Source organism: Protopterus annectens, chromosome 14.part0, assembly GCF_019279795.1.
Source record: "Protopterus annectens isolate FY-2018-M chromosome 14.part0, PAN1.0, whole genome shotgun sequence".
Lineage (NCBI taxonomy): Eukaryota > Metazoa > Chordata > Ceratodontiformes > Protopteridae > Protopterus > Protopterus annectens.
This window is the reverse complement of record NC_056748.1, coordinates 149,990,178-150,014,587: the sequence shown is the minus strand read 5'-3', so window position 1 is coordinate 150,014,587 and position 24,410 is coordinate 149,990,178. Positions and strand designations below refer to the sequence as shown.

Here is a 24,410-nt window from a genome sequence, read left to right as displayed (position 1 = left end):
CTGCCACCAAAGCTAACGTCAAGGGTCTTCAGATGACCAGTTTTTTGATGAATGTAACTACAGAGCTGTCACTGGCACCCCAAAATGACATCTATAGCTTCCAGCAAGGCGTAACCCATACAAAGGTATTGTACTCGTTGGCAAATTAAATCACCCCTGCAGCTACCTCATAAATGACTCCATGTTCAAAACTAATACTCTCATAGAATATGTTAATAGGCAATAAACTCTGCTTTGGACCACCACATATCAACTAGTTAAAAAATCCTTTTACCTCACCTATTTATTTATTACAGGAACATCCTCCAGGTCCAATGAAGTTACAGATTCCCCAATAGCTCACCTTTATTAGACCTACAATTGAATATAATGCCCTCTTTGTTGTACAACTATGCAAGCACATGGTTTAACCAGGAAGAAATGCATCATTTTCCACAAAAAATACCAGGTATGAGCTCCCTAAGCTACGCAGAATATCTAAATACTCTGTCTATTCTGTCTGTCATCAACTTCTCTGTGGTGACCTCTGCCTGGCCTTCAAGGCAGCAAATGGCATTAAAACTACAAACACCACAATTACTCATTCTAGGGACTAAATACACAATGTAATATAAACAGAATCAAGTGGCAAGACAGGTATCTCTCCCAAAGGATCCCCTACCTCAGGAATAAAAGCTCACACTTCATACCAAATGAAGAAAATCCCTTGTTCCTTTTAAATCTAATTTAAACAACTAGATTAACACCATAAGTGCACTCCAGCATATCTCTTAACCTGCATAAAAAAACAGATACAAAGGCCAGTAGAAAAGTGGGTACTTCAGGCTAAATTTTAAAAATTAAATAGTATATAACTTTTCCTGCTACCCATAGGAATGTGAGATGCTACTCAGACACTCGTGTTTAAAAAACAGAGTGACACAAATAATGGAAAAATATAAGCACATTAACAAAGAAACATTGTAAAATATATAGTCTTTAATAAACTGTATTGCAAAATGTTTCCACACTAGGCCATTTATATTTCCTTTTGCCAAAGTCAGATGTAACATCTGTCCTCATTTTTTTAAATTAGCCTTGCATCTAATATGTTGGGCATGTAGTGCTTTTATTTTCCTAGACAGCCTCATAAATTGCCTGTGATGTAGGGGGTTCAGAAAATGATGTCAAGGATTAAATCAAGCCTGAAAATTGGGACATAGCTCCAAAAATATGTACATCATGTGATCATGTGCAGGGATAAGTCAGGCATGAAAATCAGAATGCTCCCCCAAAACAGTAATATGTGAGAGGTCTGTCCTCCAGGTCCCCATGCCATCCAGCAGTCACTACTCTTTGTTATTTACATCACTGGTGTCAAAGGTGATATTAAGGGCCTATGGTTGACCAAGAATGCTGATGACTGCAAACTCAGAGCTGTCATCATCTTACCTAAAGACATCTGTATCCGCAAAGTATTGAGCCAGCACTACAGACAAAAGCTAAATGTAAAAAAAATGCAACATTGTACTCCTTTGGGAAAGGTACACCCACTACATCTATGGCATAAAGTGACATTCCCCCCAAAAAATAGATGGTCATTAGAAATATTGGCAGATGCATAAACACCAAGCACTCCTTTGAACATTTTGTCTCAACTATCATTACAAAAATCCTCTGTGTAGCCCATCTAATTACTAAGAGAATTTCCTCCAATTTTATGTGCCTGTCCAGACATATCAGTAATCTACAAAACACAATGTTTCCTTACAAAAAATGTCCCAAATATGTGCTCCGTAAGCTGCACAGAATTACAAAGAGCCATACCTCAGTGTTCTCTTCTGCATGGTTCACAGGTTCATAGGTAAGTACTAGGTTAGCTGCCCTTCTGGCTCTTCTGCATGGTTCACAGGTTCATAGGTAAGTACTAGGTTAGCTGCCCTTCTGGCTCTTCTGCATGGTTCACAGGTTCATAGGTAAGTACTAGGTTAGCTGCCCTTCTGGGGTCATAGGTAAGTACTGGGTTAGCTGCCCTTCTGGGCCATTTTAAGACTAGACAGTTTCCCTTTTGCTGCTCAAATTAAACTATCCCACTTGGTTAGAGATTGGTCTTGCCCATTCCATGGTTGATAGTTATATATTACTCTATTTGGCCAGCAGGAACTTTGGTTCAGAAATTGCTGTTTTGGTAAATAGCTGCTTATGCTTGTGGAGATTATCTTTTTTATTGCACATTGTGCATGATCGGTAGCATTGATCTTTAAATCTGACTTACATTGTGTCTAGCATACTGTATTTCACCTAGGTAACACCTGCTCCATAGCTGTCCCTTGGTAATGTAATTGTTCCTTACTGTATGCCCACAGTAGATAAAGGAGCTACCCACTTTTAACTATTATATTAATTAACAGGGGTGCACCCTTTTAGCATCCAGTTTTCCCCTCACCTAAATAACCTTATCTGCTGCTCATATATTACCCTTCAAATAGCACATTAATACCACTCTCTGCCAACATGGAGACCCAACCTACTCTAGCTTCATCCTTAACTAGCCTATTAGTACTAGCAGTTTTAAGGCAATGTAACAAATGCCCTGTGTTCATTAGCAATCCTTTATCGCATGATCCATGCTGACTCCACCTGTGAGAGATGCAGGTATTTATTTAAACTGAAAGCAGGTCTCTCCATACCACCTGGTCTAATAAGCAGCATTACAATATTATACCTACTTATGTTTAGGTGGTTAAAAAATCTTCTCCCAAGTCCTCTAAGCACCCACCTAGTTAATTGCATTCATGCAGAACCATTTCTATAACTGTACCCACACTCCTACCTACTTCAAATAATGAACCATATTGGACTGTAAACCTTGGCCCCTAACATCCTGCAGGCCAGCATCATAGTGTGGAAAAGTCCTAGTTACTGGTGATTCCTTTGTCCAGCACATAGACACTGCACTCACCAAGCTTGACAAGGACAATGTAACAAAGGCATGTGTCTCTCGTGATAGTTTAATGGATGTCACAAGGACCCTAGCAACACTCACTGTCCGGTTATGGTTGCTAACATGTGAGTGGATAATCTGAGATGCTCCATGTGAAATGAACTGTAGAGAAACGCAAATGAGCCCTCCACTCATGTTTCTGAGAAAGGCAAGCCATTTAAACAATAACCAACGACATCGGTGTGGCATATTGAAGATTTACCCACAGCTGGTGTGGTTTAATCACAAGGGTGAAGCCTGAGTGATTAAATAAATCCAACAGTGGGTAAATTTCAATATACCACAACCACGGAGTCGGTTATTGCTATTATACGATTACATTATTTAAGAAAACAAATACTTACTTTTCTTAAATAATGTCAGTGTATAATGCCTCTGTGCTGCCCTTCTGCATTTTTCTGGTATCCTCTGACTTTTTTGATGTACTGCACATGTGTATGGGACTTGTGTTCCCACGCTTACTCAGTACATCAGTGCCGTGCAAAGGAAGCAATGGAGAAAGGAAGATCTCCGTTGCTTTTTTTTTTTTTTAATTGAAAACAAAAAAAAAGAAACCAGGAGACTTTTAACATTCAGGAGAACCAGGACAGATAAAATAAAAGGGTAATCGGGTACGTTTCTATAGTTTTGCAGAATGTACATGATTATCCTTTTATTTTTGTCTGCACCATCCGCCTCGTTCATCATATCATACTACTGTGGTTCAAAAGTAAACTCATGTGAAGGAATTCTCACATCAACAAACATTGCAACAAAAGGAAAAAGCTTCTAGCCATCTATAAGACATCTCTACTCACTCAGGATTTAAATCATACAAGCAAAACACTTAGTCATAGCATTAAAGCGTGTAAAGACAGTTATGAACACAAGGTTGCCACCCCTACCAAAGACCTTCTTTACTAACATTAGAAAACTCAGGTGAGATGCACAATACCCCATGGAGCTTATATCAAATGGTTCCTTCTACTCTCACCCCTAATCCACAGTTAATTCTCTCATTGACAAAGGTAGAAGTAATTTCACTTTGCCTACCCATCCCATTGTTCCACTCATCACTTCCACCCCCTACCAAAATTACTCTGTATCAGGTCCTACCAGCACTATCTGGAGCCAAGAACACTAGTGCTGTGAGTACTGGCAATACCCTCACTGTCAGCTAATAAGGGTGAAGCACAGTGCTGTGAGTACTGGCAACACCCTCACTGTCAGCTAATAAGTGTAAAGCACCACTTAGCAAACTTTTTCTAAACCTCTTCACCCTGCCTCACCAAAGGTTGTGCTCTAGATGCCTCGAGGATAATCATTGTGATGCCACTATACAAGGCGTATCTTCCCAGATGACCTGTAATTGTCAAGGGTGGCTTCCCAGATTACCTAAAATTGTCAAGGGTAGCTTCCCAGATGACCTATAATTGTCAAGGGTTGCTTCCCAGATGACCTATAATTGTCAAGGGTTGCTTCCCAGATGACCTATAATTGTCAAGGGTTGCTTCCCAGATGACCTATAATTGTCAAGGGTTGCTTCCCAGATGACCTGTAATTGTAATGTATTAACTTTGCATCATTCTCATGGTTACAGTGTGTATAATTGTAGGCCTAATACTCAACAATATAAGGAAACATCAATCATTTGACTCTAACAAGCACAAATTCATAAAAGGCAGATCATGTCTGCACAGCCAAGCTGATTTCCTTGAAAAAGATGCTGAGGACCTGGGCGATAGTCAGGCTGTTCACACTGCTTTCTTAGACCTAGTCAAAGCTGTCAACATCATCCACTTTCAAGATGTTATTGATAAACTCACCTGACTCAACATGTAGTCTGCTAGATAGCTAACCAGTAGAACCCGTACTGTAATTTGGGGTACTTGTTGTAATCACAAATATGTCACAAGTGTTCTCCCTTGGGGCTCATTCCTAGGCCTCCCCTTTTGTGCTCTAATATTCTAATGTGAATGCAGAACTTAAGGGATGGCGGCTAGCTACATTTACAAATGACAACAAAGTATTTGTTCTTGCCAAATTCTCTTTTGACACTCAGATTTTTCAGCAAAGGTTAGCTCAGACTAAAAACCCAGGGTGTATCATGAACTTGCCCTTAACACCAAGAAATGCTTTATAGTTGTCTTAATGAAATCTAGAACCCCTACCTCACCCATATAGATATCACTCAACCAATATGGGCACAGATATCAGAGATGTGAATAGTTATGCTGATAATGTTTTCCATCAACCACTATGTCTGAGTTGTGGTTACAAAATCATTCTGTCTTACTCAACTTGTAACTTTATTTATTCCCTTATCAGTCCTGTCTTTGACTTTATTGCCTCATTTAGTACGTACCTCTCCAAGTAACTAAATCAGCTTGAAAGACCACAGGAATTCCTCACCAAGAAAATTATAGGACTAAGCAATTCAAGTTATTCTGAATAATTAAAATACTGCCCCTATACTCTGTTTCTTATAGGCTTTAGCAAGGAGATATATGCTTACTTTTTGTGTTATAAAAGGATCCTGCAGTCTTTGATCTCATTCTACTCCATAGAAACAGCCGTGCAACAAATTAAACCATGTTGATCTGCTCAACACATTTACTCCGAATGATGTTCACATTAATACAAATTGCTGAAAACCACTCAGTGAAAAAGAAACAAGGTATTTTTTGCAGTGGAACAAGCAGCCACCAGCACCACAAGCACACGCGCACACACACAAACACACACTTATAGCTTATATATATACTAACTCCACAGTCGCATAACGGTTTGAAAAACTGCAACCTCAGAGATCAGTGAAATTTGTTTTCTGAGACTTGAATTCATGTGAGTGACACTCATAGTAAATACATTCCACGGACTGATGTAAATATGTTGACTGCATGTACTTTGACTGCCATTTAAACTCTGACCACTCTTCTGTGAACAAGATTTCATCTGAACTAAAATAATGGCTACTTATGTAAATTACTTTTAATAAAGTCTGGAATAAAATGAAAATACTTAAACCTAACAAAGCACCCAGTATTGATGGAACAAAATCTGAAATACAGACGTTATTTTCTTTAAATATTATTCATTTCTTTCATAAGACTCAAATAGAAATTAAAAAAAAAAAAGAAATAATCCTTCCTTCATGGAATTACTCCCTAATTCGTACTATAGGTAAAGGGCGCAAGAACCCCCAATTACATTCCTCTTATAGACCTATTTCACTCTTAAACAATGATTATAAAATCTTTATATCCATTTTCACTGATCAATTGAAACTACAGTTAAGAACCACAAAATAAAGAACCACAAAATAAAAAAAGTACAGTTAACCCAAATAATTAATACAGACTAAACTGGCTTTTTGTTCATCATAGGCAAACATATGATACTATTAAAAGAATATTAACCCTTGTAGACACCTTAAACAATAAGAAAGATGAAACCCTTTTCGTTAATTTGGTCAAAGAGAAAGCCTTTTATTCCATACATTTTAATTCTTTATTTAAAACTCTAGAATTAATTGATTTTCTGAAATAATTTATCTCTTAGTAAGTATATGCAAAATTAGTAAAGCATACATCAAGCTATAACTTTTTCTTCTGAGTTTATTCTCTTGGCTAGAGGAACTAGGCAGTACTACCCTTTTGCTCCTATTTTATTTGCTCTAGCAATTGAAATGTTGTCAATCATAAAGCAATCCAATTGTAAAATAAGGGGTATAGAAAACTCTATGAATTATAATTCTAAGATTATGATATTTGATGATGAAATAATACTAACTTGGTAAAATTTATAAGAAACACTACAAGAACTAGATCTCATCATCAAACAATTCCAAAATTACTCAGGCTTGTATTTTAACAATACAAAATCAAAATATTTATTTATAAACACGAGACGAAACTACATACAAACAAAAATAACACTATTGGCAAAGAGTCTTTATCCATAACATATTTAGGAATCACTATAATGAAAAATGAGAAGAAGCAAGAATTCTAAATTAAAAGAAAATTATTATAAACTAAGAAACTATCAGAAATCCAATTCACAGATGAAATAAAATGATAATATCCTTTGAGGATAAATTACAACTAATAAAAATAGTTCTCTTCCAAAAATACTGTATCTGGTCCAGGCTGTAGTTTTCCATCCAGATAAGACAGGCAAGGGAAATTAACAAGTATTAAAATGTCTGTGGTTTCCAAAGAAAACCAGGCTAGCCCTTCAATATCACACCAAATCTTGGGATTCAGGAGGTATAATTACTCAGACTTGGATACATATATCAAAACAGTAACCTTCAAAACTGTATTCAATCGGATGGACCCCAATTATAATTCAAAATGGAAGAAATTACATTTCACACTGTTTAGTGCAAAAATGAAAACTGATAATACCAGTACCATCAACATAAGTAACTCCTACTGGTATTATTTATACAACTACAATCAATTTAGCATTTTTCTCCTACACAATCTAATTATATAAATTGCATTCTATAAAAAATTTAGAAATACAATACTGGGTAACATAGATCTAAAACTCTGGTTTGAGACAATCATTCCATTTAAAATAATGAAGGACTTTTTTGACAAAACAGAACATTGATAATTGGGAATCTTACAATTTTATATGTTGGCAACATTGCTTCAGTAATTTAAACATTAAAGAGATACAACATCTGATTTCTGAATATAACTTAGTCCCACAACGTTGGATTTATCTACAAAATATAAGAAAATATGCACAAGATAAATGTTTTGCACTTATACTTCCCCAGTACAAAGAAAGACCAACATTAATTCATCTCCTTTATGAAATCATATATAATGATCACAAAATGGAGAACACAGTCTCTAAGTTCTATAACATTTTTACTTCAAATACCAGTAAATTAAATGGCAGATTTTGGAATCATATCACATCAAGCTTTAGAACATCTTTAACCACAGAAAATAAATCTCAGTTATTAAAATCTATAAGAAATTCTTCTAGGACCCACTATCAATATATTTTCACTTGGAAGTGCTTGTGTAGGGCTTTTATAACTCCTAATAAAATAGCAAAATTTAACAAGAATAAGAATGTACATCTATAGAACTCTGCAATGTGGATTGGGAACATACATTTTATGATTTTCCTTCTATACACATTTTCTGCAACAATATAACAGATTTCTTGAAAGCCTTATGGTTTTATTCTTTTTCTTTAATAAAAGTACTGATTCTATTTGATATAGTAGAAAATCATAAAATGAATAATGAAAATGATTACTTATTATGGGCAATTCTAGCAGTAGCAAGAAAGAACATAGCAAAGAAATGGAAAAAGACATCACAAACCCAATTTAAAGAATTCTTGTCATCACCAAAGGAAACAGACAGTAAAGAGATTAGAATTAAGGGAAGTAGGATATATCCCAGAACTCTTATCAAGAATCCATGGAAAGAAGCTGTTACCATTAATTAGTTTATATCAGCATAACATCACCTCTACCAATTGAAAAGTTACAGGAATTGTCTTGCAATAACTTGTTCAAATTGTTTTCTTTGTAACAATGACATATTCAGGTAGAAACATCTATACAAACAAATTGTAACATGTTTTTTCAGGCATACTGTAAACATTGTAAATAGTTCTGAAGTTAATAATTGATTTATTCTTTTCATATTTATTATTTCTTTTCTTTAGAATTGTATTCATATTTGACCAATGAATGCACCATCACAATATTATACATGTAACATCTCTGTATACGTTTAATAAAATGATTGGAAATAAAACACCCACTCTGAAGAGCTAAACCTTCACCTCCATATTGACAACACCTGCTGGAGTGATAAGTTGTTGTTTGTCTTTTCGGCTTTTCCCGGTTAGGGGTCGCCACAGCGGAACTCCGGTCTGCTAATGATTGGCAGTAGATTTTTATGGTGCCGAGTTGCCAGCCCGACGCTCAACATTCAGGGAAGGCACACCCATTCACGCATGTCTTCTGAAGGCCACTCGACCACTGGGAGGACATGCAGACTCCAGACAGAAGGCACTCCAGCTGAGAATCGAACAGGAGAACCTCTTGCTGTGAGGCAACAATGCTACCGCTGTACCACCATGGCTTCCTCAGCCTAAAACAATCCCTGCTACTGAAATAGACATCCCTTACGCATTCAGCAAAGTATTTCCCTAGCAACCTTCAGAACCAGACTTGACCAACAGATGGAAAACTATAAATTCACTTGTAAGGTATGAAGGAACAGTCTGCTTATTAGGGAAAACTAACAAGCTTATAATAATTTTGACAAGCAAAGCTAAACTTATCAGCAATCAGCAGGCCATAAGCTTTGCATAACCTGTGAAAATATTCCTCTAAGTAGATGAATTTTCATATCATTATGCACCAGTGAAAAACTAAGCTGAAAATATACTAAGGAATACAATTTCTTTATGAAAATAACAAAAGCTTTTTTAATTAGATGTAAAAAATGGATTTTTTTCACTGCTCAAGCTGCCTCTGTATTATGTCTGATGCCTTTACTGCCTCTACAGTGCCTTTCAAGCAGAGTTCAGTTAATGGACAGTCCAATATAGCAAACATATCAAACCCAAAAAGTGGATCACATTAATGAAAAAATATTTTGAGATTTACTTGCTTACTGCTTGCTGCTTCTTGCTGTGGGATGGATTTGTTGTATTCTTAAGACACTCAGTCTTGCTGGCTGAATTCTGCTAAAATTCAAAGTCTGGTTATATTTGCATTCACAGTCTGTTACATACAGAAACTTGCAGAATATACACTGATGAGAGAATATACTTTGCAGCATCAACTTTAGAGAGCAGTAACAAATAACTTTTTATAATAAATCAAACGGAACCACGTTGCAGCTTAAAAGTACTGTTCCAACTTTACTTCTCATATAGTACAGATGATGTGAGAGATATAACATTTACCTTAGGACTTGTGTCCCTATCATACCTCTAACATAGCTGGATTTATACAGCTCTTTATATACACTTTTTAGTCATGCATAAACATATTTTTGAGGAAACACATTGTTCTGTATTCTTATTTTGGAGAATTGCTTATCCTGTAGAAACAATACTAAGCTTCCTTGTTTAACAATGTCTTGTAAGAGACCAGCTTTTCTGACAGTGTGAATATCCTGTAACAGTGTCCTGATGTCCATGTAGAAAAACATATTTTTGAGAAAGCACATTGTCAGAGATCAGCTTTTCTGACAGTGTGAACATCCTGTATTTTATTTGGATCTTTGTATAAAAAACATCTGTTCTTGTGTCATATCCTGTTTTTCCATGCAGAAAAACATGTCATTGTTCTTTAAAAGCAGATTTTGCATTTTTGTTCTTGCATACATCCTGTTTTGAGTCTGTAAGGGAAAATGTCCATTCTTTAAAAGCAGATTTTGTATTTTTGCTCTTGCATACATCCTGTTTTGAGTCTGTAAGGGAAGAATGTCCATTCAGCAGATTCCTTTTCCAAGCCATAGTCATTTAGTATGACTGCTGATCACATATTACTAAACTTTGTTTCTGCATTTAAGCAAGTCTTTTCTTTCAGCATATTTACAACATAATTAATTTCAGCATTATATTAATAAAATCTAACAATTCCCTCTGTTTTTAAACATACTCAAAACATTTTATATAGAAAACACAAGAAACAAACCTTTAGTTTGATACAACAAATCAAAATGCAATTTTACATAGTTAATACAATGATATTAAAGTATTACTACCAAAACTGAATGCATTTAACAACTTTTTCTTTTGCAGACCATTCTGTGAAAATATTTTATCAGTTATAAGCTGTGTCTGCTTTAGTTTAACTTGATCAATTTATTCTTTTGCAATCACAGAATTTAATTTATGACTTAGAACTGTTTCATTAACTCTTTGCAGCTGTTAAATTAACTATGAGACAATAACTATGTGCTACTGCAAGCATTTATACACTACTGAAAACACACACTTTCAATGTCATTTTAACCATCACATTGTGTTCATGTCTCTGAACTGCTACAATGTATTCTGTACAGTATGTATTTACACAGACTGTTTGCTATTTATGCATTTCAATTTACTAGGTATACTGGACCCACTTTTTATTAAATATGGTTATTTATTACTAGACATTAATCTCATTTGTACTGAATTCTTCTGCATTTGTACATACAAAGACTATAAAGTACATTTAGTCTAATCTTACAAATTTAATAACATTAATATTGAGCAAAATCTTGGAAAATGTTTGTCTCTCTAGAAATATCTAGTGGAACTGATACCAAATCCATATGTCCTGTTATTTTAAACTACATACTTAACAATTATAAACATTGATGCTTTTTTATACCAACATTGTTTTGCCAAAAACATATTAAAAATAGTGACCATTCTTGCTATTAGAAACATTTATGCATTTTTCATATCTTTATTCTCTCTTGTATAGCTGTAATCAATTTTAAATCATCTCTTGTTTTTTTAAACCATCTCTTGTATAGCTTTACAATTTAACAGGTTGTAAATACAATTTCATTCTAAACAATACAATAATAACCATTATGGTAGCTATTAACAACTTGTAAAATATCTTACCCTGTCAGGTTTAATCCAGTTTACCAGTATGTCTAATGCACTAATACCTGTTTTTTTTTTTTCATAAAAGAGTATTGTCAAGAAGGAATGATATATTTCTTCCTGTAGCTTTATTTTAGACCTTTATTATTTATTTTTTTGTAGCTTTATTTCAGACCCTTGTTGTTTATTTTTTCTGTAGCTTTATTTCAGACCCTTGTTGTTTATTTTTACTGTAGCTTTATTTCAGACCCTTGTTGTTTATTTTTTCTGTAGCTATATTTCAGACCCTTGTTGTTTATTTTTTCTGTAACTTTATTTCAGACCCTTGTTGTTTATTTTTTCTGTAGCTTTATTTCAGACCCTTGTGCAGTACTGCTTATACAGTCAGTGTAAAACTGAGAAAGTGCCCCTCCCTCCTTATACAGTCAGTGTAAAACTGAGAAAGTACCCCTCCCCCTGTAGTACTTCAGCACTGTTTTCCTGCCCTATGCTGTGAGAATAGAATGTATGTCAGCCTAACACTATGGTTATACATTTATTTTAGTAGGTTACTAAATAAAGCTTTCACTGTATATTACCTCTAGTAGGTATTTACACCCTCCTGCACAATTGATTTGAACTGTATGTATACTATAGCCCATTTTCTGGCTGTACTTGATGCAACTGAGTTTTTTCTTCTCTTTTAACATTTACTTGCAAACAGATTATCAGTGACATCTATGCACAATTGTGACATTTTATTGCAATTACCAAATAGTGTTGCCTGTAAATATTTTAACAATTATATTTTAATAACAATGATGCTTTAGAAAAACTCAAGCTACTTGTCTGGCAGTCAGTCTTGTTGTTTATCTTATCTTTTCAACATTTCCTGTAACTATTCATTCAGTCTAGGAAGGTCTGAGCTCACATTTCATACTCTATAAACTGTAATTAATTCTTTTGGCATTTTTCCTTTAATGTGATTGTGATTTGCATAACTATGCATTTATACAACATAAATAGACATTATTTTACAATTACCTTACATGGATTTCAGTATTTTTTATTTATTTATCTATTGAACTGTCCTGCCATTAATTTTACAAAAACTGTTTGAATAATACCATCTGTGATTTTCTTTTTAAAATTCAGAACTTTAACTGTTTGGTGTTACTATATAATTATAAACAAATTGTAAAAAACAAAATTGATATTAGTTCAACCAACACATTTATATTTATATGATTTATATTTGCTGTTGTCTGCCTGTTATTCTTGTGTATTGTAACAGATGTACTCTAGATGAAAAGAACACACATGCATGTCTGTCTTGTATATGTATATCTTTATACAAGCATGTCATGTCTTGTGACTTTAAATTTTTACTCATCTATTTTTATTTAATTTATACACTAGAACAGTTTTGTTTACCTTTTGACTATGCTAAGAATGGCAGTCATATGCTTTACTTACTGTAGTACTGATAGATGTCTTGCTTTAACTGAATGAAAGTAAAACATTTAAGAATGATTTGTCCAGACATCAGATCCTACCATCCTACCATGTATGTTTAACCATTTTCAAAACATAAACATATTATAAAATATATTTCTTTTGCACAGATTAACTGTGTATGCAGGAAATTTTTAGTCTTTGTCAGTTCAGCTAATTTATTTCCTTTATCCTGCAACTTCTGTTGAATTTCCTGTGATGTTGCATGGTCTTTCTGACATTCTTTAGTAAGCTGTTCTGCTGAATTTGAAACTCCTATGCACTTTTGAAAAGATGTATGCATAACTTGTCTAAGCTTCCTGAACTCATTGTGTCTGTCTTTTAGAAGTTTACTACATTCCTTTGTAACAAAATGTACTAGGGGTTCTATCAGTAACTGATTTGACTCACATGTGGTGACAGGACATAACTGTTCAACATCAGAATGTAATGGAAACACTTTACCCTTAGTTAATTCTTCAGATCTGTCTTTACAGTCTGTTTTTTTTCGCAATATGATGCAATATTTTTTTATGACATAATACACAAAATGCAGTTTTTGTTGAATCACACAATAAACATTTGTCATATTTCACATGATTTTCTTTGAGATACCAGTCAAATATTGTAATACATTTGCATAATGCCTTACTATCAACCTGCCCTAATAAGGTTTTACATTTACTAATGTGCTGTGTATACCAACATTGCAATTTACTAACGTTTAGTTTACTCCTGCATGAATTATAAATAATATTCATACTATCTAGTAATATACAACCTGTCTAGGAATACAGAAACTATATATGAATATACAAACTGTCTTAAGAATATAAAAACTCTCTTAAGAATATATAAACTGTTTTAACATCATCCACACTAAATATGTGACACAGAAAAAAGTCTTACCAGTTAGCAAGAAAACAGGTGATCAGGCTGCTATTGCAGATGGCTGGAAATTTTTCAAAGTCACTTGAGAAGCTGGGAAAGCACAACAGGCAGTGGACTGATGGGCTAGTGGATATCCCCTTTTCTTGAAGAATTTATGGCACTAATTTCTTGAACTAGTCTCAAAAACTTTACTACTGCAAGCTGCATAAACTGGAATACTTCTGTTTAGGATTTACACAAATGTTAGTTACTGCAATTTGACTGAAGTGACCCTCTGCAGGGCTTACCATCACTCCTCCTGTGGTTGAATGCAGATTGTAGGTTCAAATGCAGGCTAGCTTGCCATTGAAAAATTATACGGAGCTAGTCACTCAGCTGCCTCGCCATTGAAAAAATATTTTGAGATTTACTTGCTTACTGCTTGCTGCTTCTTGCTGTGGGATGGATTTGCAGTATTCTTAAGACACTCAGTCTTGCTGGCTGAATTCTGCTAAAATTCAAAGTCTGGTTATATTTGCATTCACAGTCTGTTGCATACAGAAACTTGCAGAATATACACTGATGAGAGAATATACTTTGCAGCATCAACTTTAGAGAGCAGTAACAAATAACTTTTTATAATAAATCAAACAGAACCACGTTGCAGCTTAAAAGTACTGTTCCAACTTTACTTCTCATATAATACAGATGATGTGAGAGATATAACATTTACCTTAGGACTTGTGTCCCTATCATACCTCTAACATAGCTGGATTTATACAGCTCTTTATATACACTTTTTAGTCATGCATAAACATATTTTTGAGGAAACACATTGTTCTGTATTCTTATTTTGGAGAATTGCTTATCCTGTAGAAACAATACTAAGCTTCCTTGTTTAACAATGTCTTGTAAGAGACCAGCTTTTCTGACAGTGTGAATATCCTGTAACAGTGTCCTGATGTCCATGTAGAAAAACATATTTTTGAGAAAGCACATTGTCAGAGATCAGCTTTTCTGACAGTGTGAACATCCTGTATTTTATTTGGATCTTTGTATAAAAAACATCTGTTCTTGTGTCATATCCTGTTTTTCCATGCAGAAAAACATGTCATTGTTCTTTAAAAGCAGATTTTGCATTTTTGTTCTTGCATACATCCTGTTTTGTGTCTGTAAGGGAAAAATGTCCATTCTTTAAAAGCAGATTTTGTATTTTTGCTCTTGCATACATCCTGTTTGAGTCTGTAAGGGAAGAATGTCCATTCAGCAGATTCCTTTTCCAAGCCATGGTCATTTAGTATGACTGCTGATCACATATTACTAAACTTTATTTCTGCATTTAAGCAAGCCTTTTCTTTCAGCATATTTACAACATAATTAATTTCAGCATTATATTAATAAAATCTAACAATTAAGGTAGCTTTACTCATTGCCAGAAGTCTCAACAACAAATTGCATAATCTTGAGACTGTCCTGCATTTGGAGCACATCCATATTTGTGTAATTACTGAGACACAACTTCAAAGTAAAGAAATATTACCTTCTACACCTGGGATTTGTGCCTAGCATGCCTTCAAACTCAGCAGCAACAGTGGTGGCATCTCCATATTTGCTAGGGAACATATCAGCTCCAGTCAGATTCTCAAAAACCCAGAAGAGGTACTCCTACAACTTCAGATCACCCTGAACAGGACAGACTATCAACTTCTGTTACTGGACACCCTCCATGTCTACTGACAATCATGTAAGATTCTTAAATGCACTTGTTTAACTCTCTATAAACAATAACTTCACTATATTAGAAGACTTCAACTACTCCTCAGTAAACTGGAGCACCAGTACCACTAATATAGGGTATGCCCAAAAGTTCTTAGATATAATAACACTTCCTGGACCAGATAGTTAACAAACCCACTAGAGGACATAATATTCTCAATCTGGACCTTAGAAGTATAGCCAATTCATGAAATATTATCATGGCATCTTATTTCCTGAATAGGATGGACAAGATGGACCATAAACCAGTGACTTTCACTAGAAAAATCTCTCAAGCCCCTGCATCTAGTTTTCAAAATGTAAGGCTTACTTACCTCATCAAATTCTATGGCAAGATATCAAAAGGTACTTATGGCTGTCTCAGCTCCAATGGTTACACACCAGGTAGCTTCACAGAGGAGTTCTATGCCCATTGAGATAGATGCATAGAGCTGGCTGTCTCAAGAAGAGTATAGTATTATGGGAAATTCAACAATAAACCTCCTTGGTGGTCTTCCAACATAAATAAACTGTAAAATAAAAGAAAAAGCTTTAAATTATACAGCAGAGCCAAAACCCATCATACCAAAAACAGAATCAGAAATATTAACAAAAATGCGAAAAATACTATTGGGTCTACTTAAGCAGATTATGAACACAGGGTAGCATCTTACACTAGGGAGAATTATAAATCTTTCCTCGCATGTTAGGAAACTAGAGGATAACTCCCTACATTACTCTCAACTTATTCAAAATGGCACTACCTATTTGGTTCCAGTAGACACTGCCAATATATCAACAAATTCATTGTTAATTTTACCCTGGAGACTTCTTTCTAAAGTTGTCATATACCTGAATCTCTTAAACCCCTTGTTATCACAAAGGATCATGTACTGAAGGTGCTTTCTAAGACCAAAAATACATCTTCCATTAGGCTTGAACTGGTTGTTTAAGAAACAGCATTAAGCATACCCTGGCAGAATCTTAATCTAACTTTAGCTACAAGTTTTATCTCTGACTGTTGGCATGGCACTGTTGTTATCACTCCACAAAGGAGGATCTACCACCAGCCCTGGGAATTATAGACTCATCAGCCTGATCTCATCTGCAAACCATGGAACCTCTTAAAACTGACCTTATAAACTATACTGTCACATTTGGTAGACAACTCTTCTACTTAGCAAACAGCAAAGACAATATCCAGCTACAAAATGAAAATAAAAGCAGACCATAATAATGGGTTGGTAATTCCCTCTCTTCTGATTATCATGTAACAATAGTGGTCAGAAAATCTCTCTACTTATGGCAGCAAATTGCCAAGATAATATCATCCAGATCTGAAGTGGTCATTGTTCCCTTATATTCAGCACTGATTGTCGCTCGTTCGATCAGGATAAAACAAATGAACAACTGTGGGTTTGGTTCAAGCAGCTTTATTATATACAAACACATCAGAATTGAGGCTTAGTAACTTAAACTTAAATAAATTTATAAACAAATTGACTACTGAACTCATACATGTTAACACTCTGGCTGTTCTCTCAAAATGGCACTGCTGCCTGCACGTGCTCTCTATTTAAATGCACGTGCCCTCAATTTGAAATGCTTCTTATAGTTACAACACACGCTCTGTTCTACATTGATCATGCCAATTATTGAGTACAGCACCCCCTGCAGGATGCAAACCACTAATCATATCAAGCAACTAAAGAGATCTCAGAGGTTCCTCACTAAAAAGGTTAGAGGCTTAAAGACTCTGAGCTATAAAGAGATACTGGAAGCACTTATAGGTTCATAGGTAAATACCAGAAAATCAGTCTGGAGACTATTACATACCTATCCAATAACCAGATAGTGACTAAAGGTAAAAATAAAACCCAGTACCTTATATCTGTAAGGTAAGTAGCTTAACTATTATGCCAACAGCCAACCCCTGGCAACCTGCAACCCTTTTATTTAGCATCTCTCGTATGCTTGAAGGCAGACCTAAATTTCATCTACCATGGCAGCAGAGACCCAATTGTCCTGGATCTCTTGTACTTTCACAAGTTTAATAACTCCACAAACACCAGAAGCAGATAAAACACAGTGGAGAGACAGATGCACCATGTAGTGCCTTGCCACCTCTGGAACAAACTGCTCCTGTGGATTAAGCAGTGTGAAATGCCATCATACTTCTTAATGGGAGATCCTAGATGGTTTAACAGGTACCCACAAATTCAGCCTAGGCTTGACTGGCCAAGGCCTCCTAGAGAAGAGGGTGGGTAATGGCTAAGCACAAATCTTCATGAGAGTCTATTGCCCTGAAATTCCTATGAATCTTATGAGATGTTTGTTGGCAAATTATTTGCATTGCAGCTTTTTGCATGTTGCAGCTGTTTCTTGCCATATTACTTACTCCATAACAGAGGCATGCAATGTTTTATTTCCAAAGTACAAGTTCCCAGTAATCATTCAGTGGCATCAGCAGAACAGACAAAAGGAATGAGTTGAAGTCATAAGAGACTAGTTGCCTCATTCTGGACGGACAAAATCAAATCTATAAATGCAGAGTTACCCACAAGTGATGTACAAGAGAATTAATTGTCTGTCAGCATAAATATTTCAATAGTTTTCTCAGTTACCACAAGGTCATGTGCATAGCAGAGTGTGTACATCCTTTAGCTTCCACATGTGCCACAAGGACAGACATGCATCAGAAATTGTGTACATCCCTTAGCTGCCACAGATACCACAAAGGCATGCACATCAGAGATTGTGTACACCTCCTAGCTGCCACAGATGCCACAAGAACATGCACATTATAGACTATATGCTCCCTTAGCTGCCACAGATGCCACAAGGTCATGTGCATCAGAGAGTGTGTACAACCCATAGCTGTCACAGATATCACAAAGACATGTACATCAGAGACTGTGTACATCTCCTTCCTGCCAGAGATGCCCCAAGGACATGTGCATCAGAGATTGTTTACATGCCATGACTGCCTCAAATGTCACAAGGGTATGTGCACCAGATAATGTGTACATCCCCTAGCATCATAAAAATACCACAAGGACATGTATGTGTATACCCCCTGCTTGTTATCACTGCAAACTGATAGTAACAATATAGAAGTAGGCAAGAATAGACACTGCATGCCTTTTCACAGGATGGTGGTGATGGTCCCCAGTTGTACCACCCTACTTATATCATTAGGGTTAATCAGACATGCGGTACTAACAGATAAAGCCTGCAGAAGTATTTATTGATAATCAGGAAGTGGTGATTAAGGCTAAGAAATTAATTCTGCTTGAACTGTAATAAGGAAAAAGTTAACAGCCATTAAAGTACAGGATTTGGCTCATAGGAGTTTTTTCGCATTTTGTGGTACTAATAATTTACACACATCATGCTGCTGATGTACAGTTTTGTGATCTCATAAGTACGAAAGTTGTATAGTTTATATAGTTATATAGCTGGTACATTTTTTAATTTTTTGTTTAATGTTCCAATACATGAATATACGTCTTTTCATGGTAAGTACCACAGTAAAGGCAGCTATCATACTCCTTTAATGCAAGCACTATGTCAGTGCTGCAAGGGAAACTACTGCAGAACTTACATATTATAGAAACACTACTGCAGAACTTACATATTATAGAAACACTACTGCAGAACTTACATATTATAGAAACACTACTGCAGAACTTACATATTATAGAAACACTACTGCTGAACTTACATATTATATAAACACTACTGCAGAACTTACATATTATAGAAACACTACTGCAGAACTTACATATTATATAAACACTACTGATGAACTTACATATTATATAAACACTACTGCAGAACTTACATATTATATAAACACTACTGCAGAACTTACATATTATATAAACACTACTGCAGAACTTACATATTATATAAACACTACTGCAGAACTTACATATTATAGAAACACTACTGCAGAACTTACATATTATATAAACACTACTGCAGAACTTACATATTATAGAAACACTACTGCTGAACTTACATATTATATAAACACTACTGCAGAACTTACATATTATATAAACACTACTGCAGAACTTACATATTATATAAACACTACTGCAGAACTTACATATTATAGAAACACTACTGCAGAACTTACATATTATATAAACACTGCTGCAGAACTTACATATTATATAAACACTACTGCTGAACTTACATATTATATAAACACTACTGCAGAACTTACATATTATAGAAACACTACTGCTGAACTTACATATTATATAAACACTACTGCAGAACTTACATATTATAGAAACACTACTGCTGAACTTACATATTATATAAACACTACTGCAGAACTTACATATTATAGAAACACTACTGCTGAACTTACATTTTATATAAACACTGCTGCAGAACTTACATATTATATAAACACTACTGCTGAACTTACATATTATATAAACACTACTGCAGAACTTACATATTATATAAACACTACTGCAGAACTTACATATTATATAAACACTACTGCTGAATTTACATATTATATAAACACTACTGCAGAACTTACATATTATAGAAACACTACTGCTGAACTTACATATTATATAAACACTACTGCAGAACTTATATATTATAGAAACACTACTGCTGAACTTACATATTATATAAACACTACTGCAGAACTTACATATTATATAAACACTACTGCAGAACTTACATATTATAGAAACATTACTGCAGAACTTACATATTATAGAAACACTACTGCAGAACTTACATATTATATAAACACTACTGCAGAACTTACATATTATAGAAACACTACTGCAGAACTTACATATTATAGAAACACTACTGCAGAACTTACATATTATATAAACACTACTGCAGAACTTACATATTATATAAACACTACTGCAGAACTTACATATTATAGAAACACTACTGCAGAACTTACATATTATAGAAACACTACTGCTGAACTTACATATTATATAAACACTACTGCTGAACTTACATATTATATAAACACTACTGCAGAACTTACATATTATAGAAACACTACTGCAGAACTTACATATTATATAAACACTACTGATGAACTTACATATTATATAAACACTACTGCAGAACTTACATATTATATAAACACTACTGCAGAACTTACATATTATATAAACACTACTGCAGAACTTACATATTATATAAACACTACTGCAGAACTTACATATTATAGAAACACTACTGCAGAACTTACATATTATATAAACACTACTGCAGAACTTACATATTATAGAAACACTACTGCAGAACTTACATATTATATAAACACTACTGCAGAACTTACATATTATAGAAACACTACTGCAGAACTTACATATTATAGAAACACTACTGCAGAACTTACATATTATATAAACACTGCTGCAGAACTTACATATTATATAAACACTACTGCTGAACTTACATATTATATAAACACTACTGCAGAACTTACATATTATAGAAACACTACTGCTGAACTTACATATTATAGAAACACTACTGCAGAACTTACATATTATAGAAACACTACTGCTGAACTTACATTTTAAATAAACACTACTGCAGAACATACATATTATATAAACACTACTGCAGAACTTACATATTATAGAAACACTACTGCAGAACTTACATATTATATAAACACTGCTGCAGAACTTACATATTATATAAACACTACTGCAGAACTTACATATTATATAAACACTACTGCAGAACTTACATATTATATAAACACTACTGCTGAATTTACATATTATAGAAACACTACTGCAGAACTTACATATTATATAAACACTACTGCAGAACTTACATATTATAGAAACACTACTGCAGAACTTACATATTATATAAACACTACTGCTGAACTTACATATTATATAAACACTACTGCAGAACTTACATATTATATAAACACTACTGCAGAACTTACATATTATAGACACACTACTGCAGAACTTACATATTATACCATGATCCCCCCAAAACGTGCACGCTGATTGGCCAGCGTGCCCGTTGTAAATCGAGTTATACTAATGGAAAAGGTCCGTCGCCGGACTTTTTCCATTAGTATAACTCGTTTTAAACACTGTCTTAAGCTATGTTAAATGGGTTTAACATGGCGAGACAGCTTTAAAATAAGCAACGGAGATCTCCATTGCTTATTTTAAAGCTGTCTCGCTATGTTAAACCCATTTAACATAGCGAGAATGTTAAAAAGCAACGGAGAAAGCAAGATCTCCGTTGCTTTTTAGTGTCTCGCTATGTTAAATGAGTTTAACATAGCGAGACAGTTTTAAAATAAGCAACGGAGATGTCCGTTGCTTATTTTAAACTGTCTCGCATGTTAAACTCATTTAACATAGCGAACTAAAAAAAGCAACGTAGATCTTGCTCTCCATTGCTTTGCCCACAGCTCTGATGTACTGCGAGGCGCGCAGTACATCAGAACTGCCGGATGCCAGACATCTGCGGAAGGGCAGTAAACAGGCATTATACTATGCCAATATTTAATAAAAGTAATAGTTACTTTTCTTAAATAATGTCATGGTATAATAGCAATAACCCACTTCTGGGTGTGGGTAATGCTAAATTTACCCACGGTTGGCTTTGTTTGGTCCCGAGGGCGAACGCCAACCGTGGGTAAATTTAGCATTACCCACACCCAGGCGTGGGTTATTGCTATATTATATAAACACTACTGCAGAACGTACATATTATATAAACACTACTGCAGAACGTACATATTATAGAAACACTACTGCAGAACTTACATATTATAGAAACACTACTGCAGAACTTACATATTATAGAAACACTACTGCAGAACTTACATATTATAGAAACACTACTGCAGAACTTACATATTATATAAACACTACTGCAGAACTTACATATTATAGAAACACTACTGCTGAACTTACATATTATATAAACAGCCCTCACACCACTCAGGGCTCCACTATGTAGCTGCAGCTAGATCTGGATTCTGTGCAATAGAGACCATTTTAGGAGTGCACTGGACTTCTTTTGTTCTATGTTACCTTCATTCATCCATTTATTCATTTTCTGATACCTACTATACCCAACTGAGGGCTGCAGGAGAACCAAAAGGGTGTAAGGCAAAGAGCCAGACGTGAAAGGGATGTCAGCCCATTGTATGTCACACGCATTCATATGTACATTTGTACAAAAAGACATAAATAGACTTGCACATCTACTGTGATATGGGTGACCAGTTCATTATGTCACATAGCAACAATAGGTATTGTACCTTTATGTATCCATTATGGACTACAGGCAAGATTCACAGTGAGGCTTCCTGGATGAATAGATGAGTATTCACCTGACTAATTATGTCAGTGTTTGTTCATGCAATGTCCCAAATGATGTGCATTGTACTGCATATTATGTTATCAGGACCACTCATTTACTGTGGTTATTTGTAGTTTCTATTTGTCCGTGAGGGAGAGTGCTACTTTGGAATCAAAGTTCTTCTTAGAGTACACAGTGTGGATGATTGCTACAGTACATTAACTTTCTTTCTATATGATGACACAAAAGTTTCAAGTTTTTGAATAAATATCATTAACCTATTGTTAACAGCTTATAGGATTAAAAAAATCAAGTTCCAACAACTATTTCATGTACTAAGTTACATACCTGTTGGATTAAAAGTAATTGTTGGTTTACTGAATCTTGGTTACACTCCCTAATGTCCTGCCCCATTAACAACTTATGCTTGTGTTTCTTTTGTCAACTTTGCAAGCACTGGCCTATGTCACAGCTGTAGGTGGTGAAATATGAGGAGCTGACTACAATGGCATGAGCTTCGTTAACGCTAATTAACTCGTTAATTTGAATGCTCTTTTCTGTCCACTTGTCTTGTCACAGCCTGTCTGTGCCTAGTGCTTGTTCATTCTCAATGTCTTTTTCTTCCTGCCTGCCTTGCCAAGGCTTGTTTTTTGCTCCACATCACTATGTGTGGAGTGACGTCCAAACAATGCCTGCCCCTAGAGGAACAAAGACAACACGCCACACACAGGTAATGCTCTTACACAACATAATAGCAAAGAAGGAAGTACTGTCAGTGGGACGAAGAGAATAGAGTAAATAAACAGGAAGAGATTCAAAAAAGGCACAAAGTTATACAATGGCATGGGAGTAGTGCAGACTGAATGGCAAGATAAATTTAGAGCACTGAAAAAGGTGACAATTGTTATGATTGTTATAATTTACTACTGTTGCACAACACACACACACAGCCCTATTCACATAAACAGACTGCAGCACATGTGCATATAACCATCCATACGGGGCCTTAGGACTGCTCTGATTAAAAACTTGTGAATCTGATCTGAGCAGCTCTTATATATTCCTGATTACAGTGGTACAATGTGGGCAGACAAGGAGTAACCACGTACCTTATGTCCACAGCTGACTGGCTAGCCTCTCTCTGGCTGAATAGAATGACACTAGTGAATCTGTGTGGATCCATTGCTACATGAATGAAACATGCATTACTCAACTGTAAAATGAAATGCAGAATACATGGAATGATCTAAGAAGTACAAATCTCTAGACAGAAATGAACTGCACAACTACAAATTGAACTGCAGACAGAGCAATAGTCCAAATATAAATGAATTCCCCAGCGAGTGATGTCCTCCATCATGTGCAGTTTAGACACAGCAGTTACACTTGC

The 24,410-nt window shown here is 35.0% G+C and overlaps 1 long non-coding RNA gene across 1 annotated transcript in view; it reads right to left on the bottom strand.

Moving 5' to 3' along the window:
• The window catches only part of LOC122788903, a 583,164-nt gene that overhangs the window by 162,316 nt on the left and 396,438 nt on the right, over nt 1–24,410 (bottom strand). Inside the window, exon 3 of the long non-coding RNA XR_006362754.1 lies at nt 16,000–16,194. This is a non-coding gene — a long non-coding RNA (uncharacterized LOC122788903). The remainder of the gene's footprint in view (nt 1–15,999; nt 16,195–24,410) is intronic.